Consider the following 15,759-nt stretch of genomic DNA (forward strand, 5'->3'; position numbering starts at 1 on the left):
TGTTGTACACAGCCTGGTTAAAACAAGACAAACCTGCAGCATTCTTCACAATATGATAAATTGTTTAAATATGTTAAATGCATACAGGATATTTTAACAATGATATTTGCTATGTTATTGGCAGTATGGGAGATCAGAAAAATAAGCAGCTGTATAAAGCTGTAAGTGATGCAGACTCGATAGTCTTCGGTTCCCCCGTGTGCTGGATTATCTGCACCACTGAACACAAGCTGCAACTCCCTTCCTACTTCAGGTTCTTCATCCACTAATCAACAGAGCGTTGTCCGGTATTATTCTGTGCAAACAGATCAAATAATAGAGATATAAGGCGCTCCTTCCGTCCGCTAGTTTGCGGGTAACACTTCAGCATGCTGTAGCCGCTGTCTAGCGCAAACCGCCCACACACATCACCCCCCCCCCCCCCACACACACACAGATCTACCAATGTGACTTGCAGCCATGTGAGCAGACGCTGGATGAAGTATGAGCCGTTAGCGTATATCATAAGTCCTGGCTATGCGACCATTGATGGCAGAATGACAATCTCTGAAGGGTGTTGATTATCTCTGGGATTATTGAACACAGGGGCGATTTGTTGGCGTTGCTCATCGACATTAACGATTTTGAATGAGATTGTAGTCGAGATTGCTGAGGTGATTCTGGGGAGGGGACGACTGATAGAAAGGTGAACCCGAGGGTTCCAATATCCTTGCGGGCAGCTTGTCTGGAGTTGTTAATTTGTCACAGTGATGTGAACCGGCGTGATAGTGCCGAAGATGCGGTAATTGCTTGACAAAGAGATGCGATGTGCAGTGAGAACCCAAATAATGAAAGGGGGAAATTGCATTCAAGGGTTTCAGTTGAAACATTGCAGTTGGGTAAAATCGAAATGGGTGAATGCTGGTCTGAAGACGTTATATCTGAATGCGCGATATTTTTCTTGGATATGGTAAAAGAGTTCATCGCACAGTCACAGCTTGGCGTACGTAAAAAGAGACTGTCCGGGGTGGATGAAACTTGCTGGCTTAACGATGCAGCGCGAAGTGTTGACAGCATGCCCGCTAGTTGTGAAGTACTGAGGTCTGTCCACCATCCAGGAAGTCATAAGATTCAGAGAAAAGTACAGCACAGAAGCAGACTCCCCGGCCGATCTAATCCATGGCGTAACTAATTAAATCGTCTACTCCCAACAACCTGAGGTAGAACCCTTATTTTCATACCGCTGCGTTCCATGTTCCTGTCCAAACTTGGTTTCAACATTGAAATCGAACTCTCATGCATCTCTTGTGTAGCAGCTGTTTTCACACTCTCACCACTCCCTGTGTAAAGAACTGTTCCCTTGTGTTCGCCTTAAATTTCTCAGCGCTCTCTCTTAACCCACGACCTCTGGTAATAGTCCCACCCAACATCACTGGAAAAAGCTGGCTTACATTTATCATTTCTATACACCTTATAATTATGTATACTTCAGTCAAATCTCCTTCCAACCTTCTTTATTCTAAAGGGTAAAGTCCTAAGCTATTCTCCCTTTCCCGGCAAATGAGGTCCTCATGACGTGGTAAACTCCCTATAAATTTTCTCTGTATTCAGTTTAACTTCCTGTAAGTAGGTAAACAGAAATGCACACAATTCTCCAAGTTATGCCTCAGTAATGGATTTTAAAACTGAACATAACATTGCGTTTCCTGTAATGAGCGGTTATATAACTCAAGGCTAATGTGCCAGAAGCTTTATTTACGACTGATTCTAACTGTGACGCTATGTCAGCGAATTATGGATCAGTATTCACAAAACCGTGTGTTCCTCCATACTCCTCACTGTCCTTCTAGGTCAATCCTACAGAACAACAACAGTTCGCAGTTTCCTGCAATAAATTCCGCCTGCCGTCCTTCAGCCCATGTTCCCAGCTGAACCTGTGCAAGCCATCATGTCCTTCGTCGCTGTTCACTAAGCTCTCAATCATGCTGTCATCCGCAGATTTGCTGATCTGGTTGACCACATTAACGTCTCCCAGTGAGTCAATGTCCAGTCTAATTTACCACCTTATCTTGAATGCCGTAAGAATAAATTGTCTTGACGATCCTCCCATGCGGGACCTTGTCAAATGCCTTTCTAAAGTCAATGTAGACAACAGCCACTTCCTTGCTTTCATCCAGTTTCCTGCAAAAGTACTCAATAAACTCAATAAAGATTGGTTAGATATGAACTACCGTGCACGGAGCCACGGTGACCATCTTTAATCAGTCCACATATACACAAATGCTTACATACCCTGTACCTGAGAACACCTTGAAATATCTTCCCCACTACTGATGTCAAAAGCCACACTGTAATTTCATGGTCTATGTACAGAGAATTCCTTAAATATCTGAACAACTTTGACTCTTCTCCAGTGCTCTGGTACCACCCCGGTTGCTGTCACCTTGTAATCTGTATCGTGTCCAGAAGTTGATGCCCATTTGCCTCTCTACTACAGACGCGGTGTCCGTATCCTGAGTAAATGCAGTTGCAAAGAAGAAACCATTTTCGATATCCCGCATCTCTTTTGGCTCCACACATGCATTCCCAGTTTGATGTTCCACAGGACGAATTTTATTGCTTGCAATCCTTTTGCTCTCTTCATATCTGTCGAGTCCCTCAGGATTCTCCAAGATCTTGTTTGCTAAGGTAACCGTATCCCTTCTTTGTGTTCTGCTGACTTATCTAATTGCATTTCCTGCAGCCCACAGGCAGCTCATTTGAACACCTACCGGGACAGTGAAGGGAAGGATCAAAAGCTGGACGGTGATAGGAAAGTCAAGCGGATTACGAAGGCGGGTGGTTGGGGACGCGGGATGAAAGAGCTAAATGAACCCTGGAGCCGACAGCTGGAAGTCGTGGAGCTGAGGAAGCGGAATTATAAAGGACAGTAGTCCCTGGAAACAAATAAAGAGTTTTAATGCTTGTGGGGAACTCATGAGGAGTGGGAAGCAACAACGCGCGGGAATCCCACCTGACTGAGGGGAAAGAAACGGCAGAGCCGTGACAAAATCGATGAGATTGCTTACCGGCGGCAAGAGAAAGGGATGTGCTCTAGACAAGAAAACTCAGTGTGGGCCGCCTGTTGGAGGCCGAAACCCTGTAGTGGTCATCCTGTTTCACATGTGACCCGTGACTCCACGCAGGCGGATTTAATTTATTATTGTGACACGTACCGTCAAGCAATGAATTGGAAGCTCTTTATTTTTTTTCATGCACAGTATTCAAAGAGAATAAATCGTTATACAGTGTATTGAAGTAAACAAACCACGGAACAGAATAAGTTGTACCAGCTAAAGTTGAACAATAAATGCACAATACTACATGGAGATACATTGTGAAGTCAAGGGTCAACCATATTGGTTCTCCTACTGCGCCAAAAATAGAGACGACCCAGAGGAGTCAACTCACTTTAAACACCTTTTCGGATAAAACATGGAAACGCAAATGCTGTAGGCATCGTTCAGGTTCGGCAACACAGAACGCAAAAAGAAGTTTTAGCAATAAAGTCAGTAAAAATATCACCTCAGTCACGATACTAATTCCCACGTTACACTCCAGGGGCCGAAACAGCCCTGACGCTCTCAGAAAACCATTGGGCGTTAAGTGAATACACCGGTGCCTCGATTGTGAGAACTCCACTGCACTGGTGAGACCAGACGCTAGGTTAGTAATCAGTTCATCTGGCTCTTTAGATCCGTCCTCGCGGTGGCCTGGAACACCTCACACCAGGGCGATTTAAATCCCCTTCCTTTTCCCATGCTGACATATTTATTCTAGGACGCCTCCGCCGCCAATTTGATCGGCAATGAACAATCTAGAATAACTTCATCTCATTTGACCGCTACGGCCGTCCCCAATATCACGACAGGAGTATCGATTACTCAGGATTTTGATAATTTGTGGCTGCATAGAACATCTGCAATATTTGACATCTTATCAGCGACAAGCGGCACAGTCCATAATGTCCAGGCTGATTCTGGGAACTGAGTTAATTGGCCGTTGAAAGGAACAGACAAACAATTCTGCAGATGATGGAATTCATGTCCAAAACGAACAAATTACTGCAGTATCTCAGCATGTCAGGCAGCATGGATAAATGGAAAAGGGATGTCAACATTTCGGGCCGACACACTCCGTTAGGTTTGGAAAGGATATGGGCAGAAGCCAAAGGGAAAGCAGAAGGTCCGGTGAAGAGGAGGAGCAGAAGCTGGAGGGAGAAACGTGAGTTCGGCAGATTGGAAGGCTGGTGTTTGGGAAGGAGGGTTGAAAGGGAATCATAAATCATGTCAGGAGTTGATAAGAGGAAGATTAAAGAGATAAGGAAGGCGAATATGATAGGAGAGTTGACCATGTAATAAAGCGCAGAGCTTGGAATCTAGAGGATGCTGATGGACAGGTCATGAGGGCGTGGTGGACGAGAGTGCGAGAGAAGCGCAACTGATCGCTGAACAATATAGGGGGCGGGTGGTGGGTGCGGTGAGAAAACCATCGAGTTTGCTTCCCGGCGGGAAGAGAAATGGATGTTCACGTCTTTTGGTGGGAGACTACCAGAGGCATTACGAGGTGATAGTCCTTCAAACTGAGTTGGACATATCGTGGAAGAACTGGAATCTGCGGACCGACATGTCGGTGCTGGGAAGTGAAGTGTGACTGAAATAGATAGACGCATAGAAATCCTTAATATGGCGTCAGATTGAGCAAATGTGCCCTTGAAGTTGTCCATCAATCTACGTTGGGTCCTACTAAGGTAGAAGAGGCCGCACTTTGGAGCACGTGATTCAAACGATGAACCGGAAGGTTTCGCAGTTACCTCCTCACCTGAAAGGACGGCTCAGAGTATTAATGCCGGTGGAGAGATAGCGTACGGGCATCTGCAGTATTGAGCACCGTTGCCGGATTACGGGAGACCTGTACGGAACGACAAGCAAACAATAGAGTCGTGCAGAGCACGATCTGCGAAGCCGGAGGTGTGGGAGGGAAAGACGTGCCTGGCAGTACAGACGCTCTGAAAGTGACAGAGTTCCCGGTGCGTATCTTGCATGCGGAGTTTCGTCGTGTGTTAGCTGAGGACAAGGAGAACCAATCTCCTCCATAATTTGCGGTGGGATGGGGTGATGGTGCACGTGATGGAAATAGATCAGATAAAGACTATGTCATCGCCGATTATGGTGGAAATTGAATTTCAGTTTATTGTAAAATATCGGACTCTCCACTCCACTCTGCACCCCAATGTCCATGAGGAACTGCTCATCCAAAGAAATTACAAAATGCAGTAGCGCTTTCACATGTGTTACTGATGCAGGAGGAGTCTAAGACTGCCGGGCGGACAAGCGGCATTGCAAACGATGTCGGTAGACAATCTGTCGCTGGAGTTGGGAAGGAGAGGTATACAGTCGAGGCAGGTGTCAGAATGGGACCAAACATATCTGAAGGCGGTCGGGAAAGTTGTCGGTGTCGTATATGAAATTGACGAGCTCAATGTCGGTGCTGGAAGCAGCACCAATTTTGTCGTCAGTGCAGGGTTTGAACGGATGGGCTCGGGAACACAGACTCAGGACCATAGTCTTGTAGCTGGACCGATGTACGCGGGCGGGCAATAGGACCGCACGGTGGCACTGTGGAGCACAATGCACTTTAAAATTGTAGGGTGCTCTGATGGAGCAGAAATGGGAAGACAAGCTGGCAAATGAAGGAAACGCACTGAGGCTGTGTGAGGGACCTTTGTATGTAATTGCTGATTGGGAGTTCTGAGTGGAACAAGGATTGCGACGGCGCAGTCGGACAGGAGGTGCCGGCAATGTACGGAACGTTGGTCAGGTCCGGGTGGGTGAGGCCGTCAACTCACGACTTCCTTGCAGCAATGAGAGTGAGCGGAGATTTTACCACATTTCTCAGCTGCTCCCTGAACTTGGTTTGTGTGAAGGCGTAAAGGGCCGTGTTTGTACAACAGCTCAGAAGCTGCAGAATGATGCCCAGCTCTATCAACGACTCGGGCGGAGCCGTAAATGTGGTAAAAATAGAATACAGCCGATTCCACGCAGACGACACAGTGAAAGGTGCCCACAGTAGGATGAAATTGCCTGAGACGATCAACAGTAAAACAAGGGATTTCCTGCGTTTGTCCATCTCCGGGTCTCTGGCTCTCTGTCCGTTTCCAGGAACCCTGAGTCTCCTGCGAGCTCTGCTGGTGACTAAGACGTGCCTGACAGTGAGGCCGTTCGTCAACAGAATCAGCACAAATGGTAAAAAAGGGGACAGGAAGTAATAAAATAGGTCAATTGGAGTCATCAAATTTAAATGATAATATCTCTCTAAACAAATGAATGGATAGATTAACAACTTGTATGTCTCTGAGAGACGAAAATACCAGTAAATATTCTTTAAACAGCTGATCACAGTCACTGTCCCCAAAACCACAGCCGCAGTTTTTCCGGTGCAATATTTTGTTTTCAGCTTCTGGCAACAAATCGCGATAAACCGATCAAAGGTGAACGTGACGGTGAACCAGACCGAACAGTCGGTTGCGGTGTAAATCAGACCAGCATGGATATTACACCCCTTGGGCATTGAACGGAGGAAAACGCGGATTGACATGTACATAAGTGGAATCTTGCTCAATGTCAGGTCCAGGATAAGAACCAGAAGATCCGCCGCTGCCATGGCAACCAGGTAGCAAGTGACAACTCTGGAGAGGCCGCACTTTCCACGAGACAGGATGAATATGGTCACCATGTTCACTGCGAACAAAGGAAACAATCAGGGTAAACACATCAGGAAGGGTTAGTTAAAAGCGACACATACCGTAGACCACTTTCTTGTCTATAACGATGTTAGAAGTGATTGTATAAGACGATGGAATATAACCGTAGTGTTACCATTCAATAAACCTATACCGTTTGTAAACTAAAGTAAACAATGCAATCTGTTGGATCAAACAGATAGCGATGGCTGATGTTTGGGAAAATTCGTACGTGTTGAGGGAAATGGAGCTGAATGATGCATCATCTATTCTCTCTGCATAATTTCAGCTGTCGCGAAATAAGTGTCCTTGACAACCCTCACGTTTAGCTGCAGCGCAGATTTCAGCCCCTGTTTGTTACCCAGGGCGCTGGGTTTGCAGAGACAGCAGCGACACAAACCCTGTTATTGCATCTCTCAGCCTGCTTGTCGACAGCAGGTGAGTGATTATCAGCTTTATATCATGGTACAAGGCTCACCGTCTCCTTCTTGTACTTTTGCCGTCATATTTGATGATATTCATTAAATTCTCGAAAATGCGTTATCTTTTTCACCACCATTGAACCTGCCATTGGCTCCGAGTGAGAATTGAAACAATAAAAAATAAAGTAAACTGCTGACGTGTGTCATTACAGAACAGGCGAGCACAACTCTGGGCAGAAGCGGAATCATTAAAATAAATGTTTACAATTAGAGAAAGTGCTCTGCATCTTATTGCGGTACGACAGCCAATGGAGAAACTTGAAGAACGTTCTCAGGATATCCCGATCGCATATAAGAGGAAGTTTATTCTGATTTGAGCAGAAATGCGAATGAACTCTTTGATAATATGGTAGGCACGTTCGAAGGTCCTAGAAGCGAAGGGAGCTGGTTAATGTTCAGAAACAGCCTGACGTGCAGATGATGGTCACACCGATTAGCCACGGACAGACTGAGATGTTGTAACCTAGTTTCCTTGCAAAGGAAATGGTTTAGAGTGGATGGAAAAGGGGTACACTGTCAAAATTTAAAGAGTCAGCATCTCAGTGACAGGCTGCTGTGTGCAACGACTTGAAAGTTTACTGATCAGAAATTCGACCATTGCATTCGTAGCATTAACTTCTATTAACATAAATATTTATTCACAACCCACGGACTCAAGGCGATCAGTACTTACGAGACAGTAGCTACACCCAGAATTGCTATATGATTGTTACCGTCTATAAAACAGTCAATCCGGCGCCGTGACCACCGCTCACGGAAATCCCTCAATGTGCCCGCAGCAACCCCGTGCTCCCTCTCCATGAAAAGCCGGGCAAGGAGATATACTCGGAAAAGGGGCTGGCAGTTGGTCATCTAATGAATTGACCTCAGCCACAGTCTGTGGCAACGAGTTTGTTAGACACATTACTGCTGGCAATAGGAACTCCCCCTCAGTTCTGTTCTGAAGGCAGCATTCATCTATTCTGAGTCTGCGCTCTCTGGTCCTAGACTCTCCCACTGCCGGATACATCCTCTGCATGACGACTCGATCTGAGCGTTTCAATTACAGGTAAGCTTCCCCAGTTCCCCTGCTCTATCCTCCTAAACTCCAGCGAATACAGGCACTGGGCCATCAAACACGTCTCATACGTTAAATCGTTTATTCCCGTAAAACTGTTCTACATGATCAACACTGCCAGCAGATATTTTCTTAAACATGGGTCCTCAGGACAGAACGTTGCCAAAGTGAATAGAGCAACAACTTGCTTAATTATATGCCGGTATGTGTGAGAAAAACATTAATTATTATTATGAGAGTTACACGTGAGAAGGAAAATTACAGTGAAGTTATCTTTCGAAAGACACTCACCGGGAAGAGCAATGATAGCGAGGACGGGGAAGATAACCACTTGAATGGTTTTTAAAGCATACTCGACTCGATCATCTAGCGTTATCCAAGCACCATCTGCAAAAATATGTGGAACCATCCAGAAAATGTTTTTCCCATTTCCGGTTATATTCTAATCTGTTCTTCCCGGACTCTCATCCATGACAGAACGAGCCAGTCCGTCCTTACTCTCCTCTCGGTGCAGCTCCGGATCTCTGTCCGTGGCAGGAGAGGCTGCTCTCGCTGAAACTGGGGGAACTGAGTGACTCTTATTAATAACAGAGAGAACCCTCCGGTGACGTCAGCAGTCTATCCTGAATAGACGCTTTTATTTTCCTTGAAACCACGCAAATAGTTAACCCTTGGTTTACCCAGTGCCTGCGGAAGCAGTGTGTAGAAGAAATGCTGTTCTTGTTCCATGACTTGGAATTACAACAATAATAACAAATCTCAAAACATATCAGTGGATTTAACGAAGCTTAAACTAAAACAAAATGGTTCTTAAATAATAAAAAAAATATGTGTATTTTCATTAAAAATCGCTCATAAGGAAAGATTCCTCTTCGGTTTGCCTAAAATGGGGGAACGAAAAACAATGGATCTGAAACAGAGTGCCATTTGCTTGGAATGTGGAAGTTTCTGTGAGAGAGAAAAGAACTATCAGCCCGCTGTACAAACGTGCTGTCATGGTAGACAGGAGTAGCAAGCAGACATGGGAAGAGAGAGAGAGAGAGAGAGAGAGAGAGAGAGAGAGAGAGAGAGAGAGAGAGAGAGAGAGAGAGAGAGAGAGAGAGAGAGAGAGAGAGAGAGAGAGAGAGAGAGAGAGAGAGAGAGAGAGAGAGAAGAATGATTGAATTGACTGTCGGTAACTGGGTCCCCTCCAACACAATGCGGATCAGATGACTGAGTCGTCGATGGGTATTCGTCAAAATGTGTACAGTGCCTCACTTCCTTGCGAATTCCTGGTGCTGTTGAATCAGAAAGGAACAAGGGAACAACAATGAAAATTCTCCATACTGTCCATACCCGTACTCGTAGGCCATAGAAGAATCCAGCTGCAGTCATGCAGAAGTTGTCACTTCATGGTAGCTGATGCTGTTCCACTGTGTGTAAAGAGTAGGCGCCGTAGGATAGGCTTAAATCCAGGAGTATCGGCATATTTCATGAAATTATTTTGCATTTATTGGCAAGCATCGGGATGCTGTAACTGTGTACAATTAACCCTCCATTGAAGATCACACAAAAACAAACAGCCGCCAGTGCTCTCAACCGGTTTATTTTATTATTCTTTTTTCCACTTTATTTGATTCCGTGGAATGTTTCCTCTTACTGGAGCAGTCTGTGCATTCAAATATAATTTCAATATCTTTGGAAACTTGTCTTTTTCCCAAGCAAAATGCTTGGAAGTATAGCATGGAATATCCGTGAGCGTACAAACGTCGAACGGAAACGGGTGAATCGCATCTCATCTGAACTGTTATTAATCTCCATTGTGGTCTGCAATAAGCTTCATTAAAGCTTAGAAACGTGGAACAGCAAAACGGGCACGTTTGTTCACAATGATCATGGCAATAAATTTGACAGAAAGGTTTTTAAATTTGATAAGCGTTTGATTATTATAAAACATTTTTCTTCGTCACGTAAAACATTAGCAAAGCACAGTCAGGCACGGTAGGTGTCGAACAAAATATATTTTTTAGCTTATTCTGTCGGCACCATTACGTCCAGCCACTGAATACAAGCGGAAACTGATTATTTTACTTCAGGCTTCTTTTCTGCGAATCCACTGAACAGAGCCCAGATTTAAGTTTGAACTTATAAACCACAAATGTCTTCGGTATCATGAAACAAATTTATTTAAGCATGAATGATGTGAAAGCCTGTGCGATGAACACAGGCTCCCCCGGTCTGCTCGGTGGGAGTGTAACCACTGAAACATGTAATGATAACAATTACGTTCCTATGTAATTACAACAATCCTATGTAATGATAACAAACTACTTGCGAAAAAGAATCAAATGATCTTCATGTTTAGAGTTCTAGAAATCATATGAACGTGCCAATACTGCGGTATTGACTGTGTACTTTGTATCTTGCTGAACAAACAACAGTTGTTGCTGGCATGTGAGCATCCACTAACAATTCAATATGTTACGACTGTTGTCACACTTGCCCTTCGGAACCCGTGACGGTGCGATCAATGATAACTGGACATCATCTGTTGTCTTCTCGCTATAGATGCTGCCTGGCCTGCTGTGTTCCACCAGCATTTTGTGTGTGTTGTTGTATCATCTTCAGTCGTATGGTTTTGTCGAGTTACGTGTTTAAAGACACACATTTCCATAGTCAGTGCAGGTGTTGGGGTAGCAGCGACATTTCTAGTGCGGAATATAATGGAACTGGCCACGCAGTTTACTTTTCCGTGTGGGCAGTGATGGGACTGGGTATGCAGTGAAGTTATCACTGGGCAGTGATGGGACGGGGTATGCTGTGAAGTTATCACTCTGGGCAGTGATGGGTCTGGGTATGCAGTGAAGTTATCACTCTGGGCAGTTATGGGACTAGGTATGCAGTGAAGTTATCACTCTGGGCAGGGATGGGACTGGGTATGCAGTGAAGTTATCACTCTGGGCAGTGATGGGACTGGGTATGCAGTGAAGTTATCACTCTGGGCAGTGATGGGACTGGGTATGCAGTGAAGTTATCACTCTGGGCAATGATGGGACTGGGTATGTAGTGAAGTTATCACTCTGGGCAATGATGGGACTGGGTATGCAGAGAAGTTATCACACTGGTCAGTGATGGGACTGGGTATGCAGTGAAGTTATCACTCTGGGCAGTGATGGGACTGGGTATGCAGTGAAGTTATCACTCTGGGCAGTGATGGGACTGGGTATGCAGTGAAGTTATCACTCTGGGCAGAGTTGGGACAGGGTATGCAGTGAAGTTATCACTCTGGGCAGTGATGGGACTGGGTATGCAGTGAAGTTATCACTCTGGGCAGTGATGGGACTGGGTATGCAGTGAAGTTATCACTCTGGGCAGAGATGGGACTGGGTATGCAGTGAAGCTATCACTCTGGGCAGTGATGGGACTGGGTATGCAGTGAAGTTATCACTCTGGGCAGAGTTGGGACACGGTATGCAGTGAAGTTATCACTCTGGGCAGTGATGGGACTGGGTATGCAGTGAAGTTGTCACTCTGGGCAGTGATGGGACTAGGTATGCAGTGAAGTTATCACTCTGGTCAGTGATGGGACTGGGTATGCAGTGAAGTTATCACTGGTCAGTGATGGGACTGGGTATGCAGTGAAGTTATCACTCTGGGCAGTGATGGGACTGGGTATGCTGTGAAGTTATCACTCTGGGCAGTGATGGGCCTGGGTATGCAGTGAAGTTATCACTCTGGTCAGGGATGGGACTGGGTATGCAGTGAAGTTATCACTCTGGTCAGGGATGGGACTGGGTATGCAGTGAAGTTATCACTCTGAGCAGTGATGGGACTGGGTATGCAGTGAAGTTATCACTCTGGGCAGTGATGGGCCTGGGTATGCAGTGAAGTTATCACTCTGGGCAGTGATGGGACTGGACATGCAGTGAAGTGATCACTCTGGGCAGGGATGGGACTGGGTATGCAGTGAAGTTATCACTCTGGGCAGTGATGGGACTGGGTATGCAGTGCCGTTTTGACTCTGGGCAGTGATGGGACTGGGTATGCAGTGAAGTTACCAGTCTGGGCAGTGATGGGACTGGGTATGCAGTGACGTTATCACTCTGGGCAGTAATGTGACTGGGTATGCAGTGAGGTTATCACTCTGGGCAGTGATGGGACTGGGTATGCTGTGAAGTTATCACTCTGAGCAGTGATGGGACTGGGTATGCAGTGAAGTTATCACTCTGTCAGTGATGTGTCTGGATCTGCAATGATAATATAAGAATAGCTTCTCTCCCTCAGCCAATAAATTTCTTAATCGCATGGAACCCAGAAACCCAGAAACGTTTTGTTCTCCATATGCCTTAATTTAATTTAACTTTCTTTTACTAAGCTTAACTTCTTATATTGATTTACAGTTTAATTTTTATGTATTGCAATATACTGCCGCCGGATAACGACATAGTTCATGCCACTGATATTAAATTTCATTGTACTTCTATTTTTTTTATTTTTAGTGAGTCGCTTTTAAGATCTGTGGCCTCTAACTTTATCGCTGTGGAGGATCCCTGTAAGGTATATACTGTGCCTAAGATAGCTACCATGTTTTAGAAGTGAAGGTACATTGCCTTCCTCACACTTGGTAACTTTCCCAATCGACTGTTCAGTGTTACAGTTCCAAATGTTCTGAGTGAACGCTCGACCACCAATCACCTTCCAGATTCCTTCTGTCACATGGTTGATCAAAGCTTTCGTCAATTGCCTCTGAATTACCAATCACTTTACACGACTCTATTAGGACTATAGACTCATAGAACACTACAGCACAGAAAACGCGCCATTCCGCCCTTCTAGTCCGTGCCCAAAGTTTATTCCGCTAGTCCCATTTACCAGCACCTTGTCCGAAACCCTCCAGACCTCTCCCATCCATATACCTATCTAAGTTCTTCTTAACAATTAAGAGTGAGCCCGCAATTACCGTCAGATGGCAGCTCGTTCCACTTTCCCACCACTCTCAGTGAAGATGTTCCCCCAAACCTTCCCTTTTCACCCTAAAGCCATGTCCTCTCGTCTTTATCTCACCTCATCTAAGTGGAAAGACCTTATTCGCATTTACTATTTCTATGCCCCTCAAAATTTTCTAAACCTCTATCAGATCTCCCATCATTCTTCTACGCTCCAAGGAACACAGTCCTAACGTGTTCAATCTTTCCCTGTAACTCAACTCCTGAAGACCCGGCAAAATCCTAGTAAAACTTCTCTGCTCACTTTAAATCTTACTGATATCATTTCTATAGTTAAGTGACCAGAACGGCACACAATACTCCAAATTTGGCCTGACCAATGTCTTATATCACCACATCATATCATCCCAACTCCTATACTCAGTAACCTGTTTTATGAGTTTCAGGATATTAAAAGTCTTCTTTAAAACCCTGTCTACCTGTGACGCCACTTTCAGGTAATTATGTATCTGAACTCCCAGATCCCTTTGTTCCTCCGCACTGTTCAGTGTCCTACCATTTACTATGTATGCCCTACCTTGATTTGTCATTCCAAAATGCAACACCTCACACTTGTCTGCATTAAATTCCATCTACCATTTTCTGGCCCAGTTCTTTCTGCAAGCGTTCAAAGCCTTTGAAAGCCTTCCTTAATGTCCACAAGGCCTCTAATCATGTTGTCATCAGCAAACTTGCTGCTCCAATTTAACACATGATCATCTAGATCATTGATATAGACAACACACAACAAAGATTCCAACACTGATCGCTGAGGCACACTATTAGTCTATGGCCTCCAGTTTCAGAAGCAATCACCCACTACGACTCTCTGCGTTCTCCAACACAGCCAATTTCGAATCCAGTTTACAACCGCTCCATAGATACCTAGTGCCTGATCCTTCTGAATTAACCTCCCTTAATAAAGGCCTTAATAAAGTCCATGTAGACAAAATTCACAGCCTTTCCTTCATTTACTTTATGGTAACCTCCTCAAAAAACTCTTCAAGATTCGTTAAACACAATCTACCACGCACACAGTCATGATGACTATGCTTAATCAGCCCTTGGCTGTCCAAATACTTGTATATCCGATCTCTCAGAACACTTTCCAATAATCTATCTAATACTGATGTCAGGCTCAACGGTCTGGATAATTTTTGGAGCCTTTTTTCAAACCACGGATCAACATGAGCTACCCTCCAATCCCCCGGAACCGCACCCGTGGCTGAGGATAGATTATGTATTTCGGCCAGGTCCCATGCAATTTCTACACTAGTCTCTCTCTAGTTCCGAGAAAATGTCATGTCAGGGCCGGAGGATTTATTTACCTTTATTCGCTGTAAGGCAGCAAGCACTTCCGCCTCTTTAATCTCTTTCGGTTCTATGACACGACTGTTTGTTTTCCTTTCTTCCATATACACTATACCAGTTTCCTGAGTAAATACTGATGCAAACAAACTGCTTAAGATCTCCCCCATCTCGTGAGCCTCCACACATATACGACCAGTCTGATCTTCTAGCGGATTAATTGTGACCCTTACTATCCTTTTACTCTTAATATACGTAGAAACCCTCCGGGTTTACCTTCACATTATCTGCCAAAGAAACCTCATGTCTTCTTAATGCCTTCCTCATTTTCTTCTTAAATATTTTCTTACATTTTCTAAACTCTTCAAGTACCTCATTTGTTCCTTGTTGCCTATACCAGCTATACACCTCTCTCTTTTTCTTAACCAGGTCGCCGGAAAACCATTTTCTCCTGAAGATTTATTACTATGAAGTGATCCTAGAGCTTCTTCGACCTCTTTTAATGTAAAAGCTATATCTAACCCCTTCTGTTCTTCCGAATTCAATTTTGGGAGAGTTGTTTGTGATAATACACCAAGTGGAAAGAACGCATAAACGCATAAACTTCCAGAGTCTTTTTCGACAGCTATTTTAATAGTATTGCTAAAATAAGATAGAGATCCTTTAAAGCCAACATCATATAGACCTATTTCTTTGTTGAACACGGACTATAAACTAATAGCAAAGATTTTATCTAATAGATTATCTAAATACTTACCAAAATTAATACATATAGATCAAACAGGATTTATCAAAAATAGACAATCGGCAAATAATGTAACTCGGTTACTTAGCATAATTCATCTGGCACTAAAGAAGGAGGCAGTTGCTTTGGATGCAGAAAAAAACATTTGATAGATTGGAATGCGACTTTTTATTTAAGGTATTGGAAAAATATGGATGAGGATTATATTTTATAAAATGGATTAAAACCTTAAATACTAATCCCAAAGCTAAAGTAGTGACAAATGGCCAAATTTCAACATCATTTCAGTGAACAAGGTCAACTAGACAAGGTTGTCCATTATCACCTGCTTTATTTGTGCTGGCGATAGAACCATTAGCTGAATTAATTAGAACTGACTCAGATATTATGGGTTTCAGAGTTAATCAGGAGGAATGTAAGATTAACTTATTAGCTGACGATGT

This window comes from Hemitrygon akajei, unplaced genomic scaffold (genome assembly GCF_048418815.1).
Source record: "Hemitrygon akajei unplaced genomic scaffold, sHemAka1.3 Scf000167, whole genome shotgun sequence".
Taxonomy (NCBI): Eukaryota; Metazoa; Chordata; class Chondrichthyes; order Myliobatiformes; family Dasyatidae; genus Hemitrygon; species Hemitrygon akajei.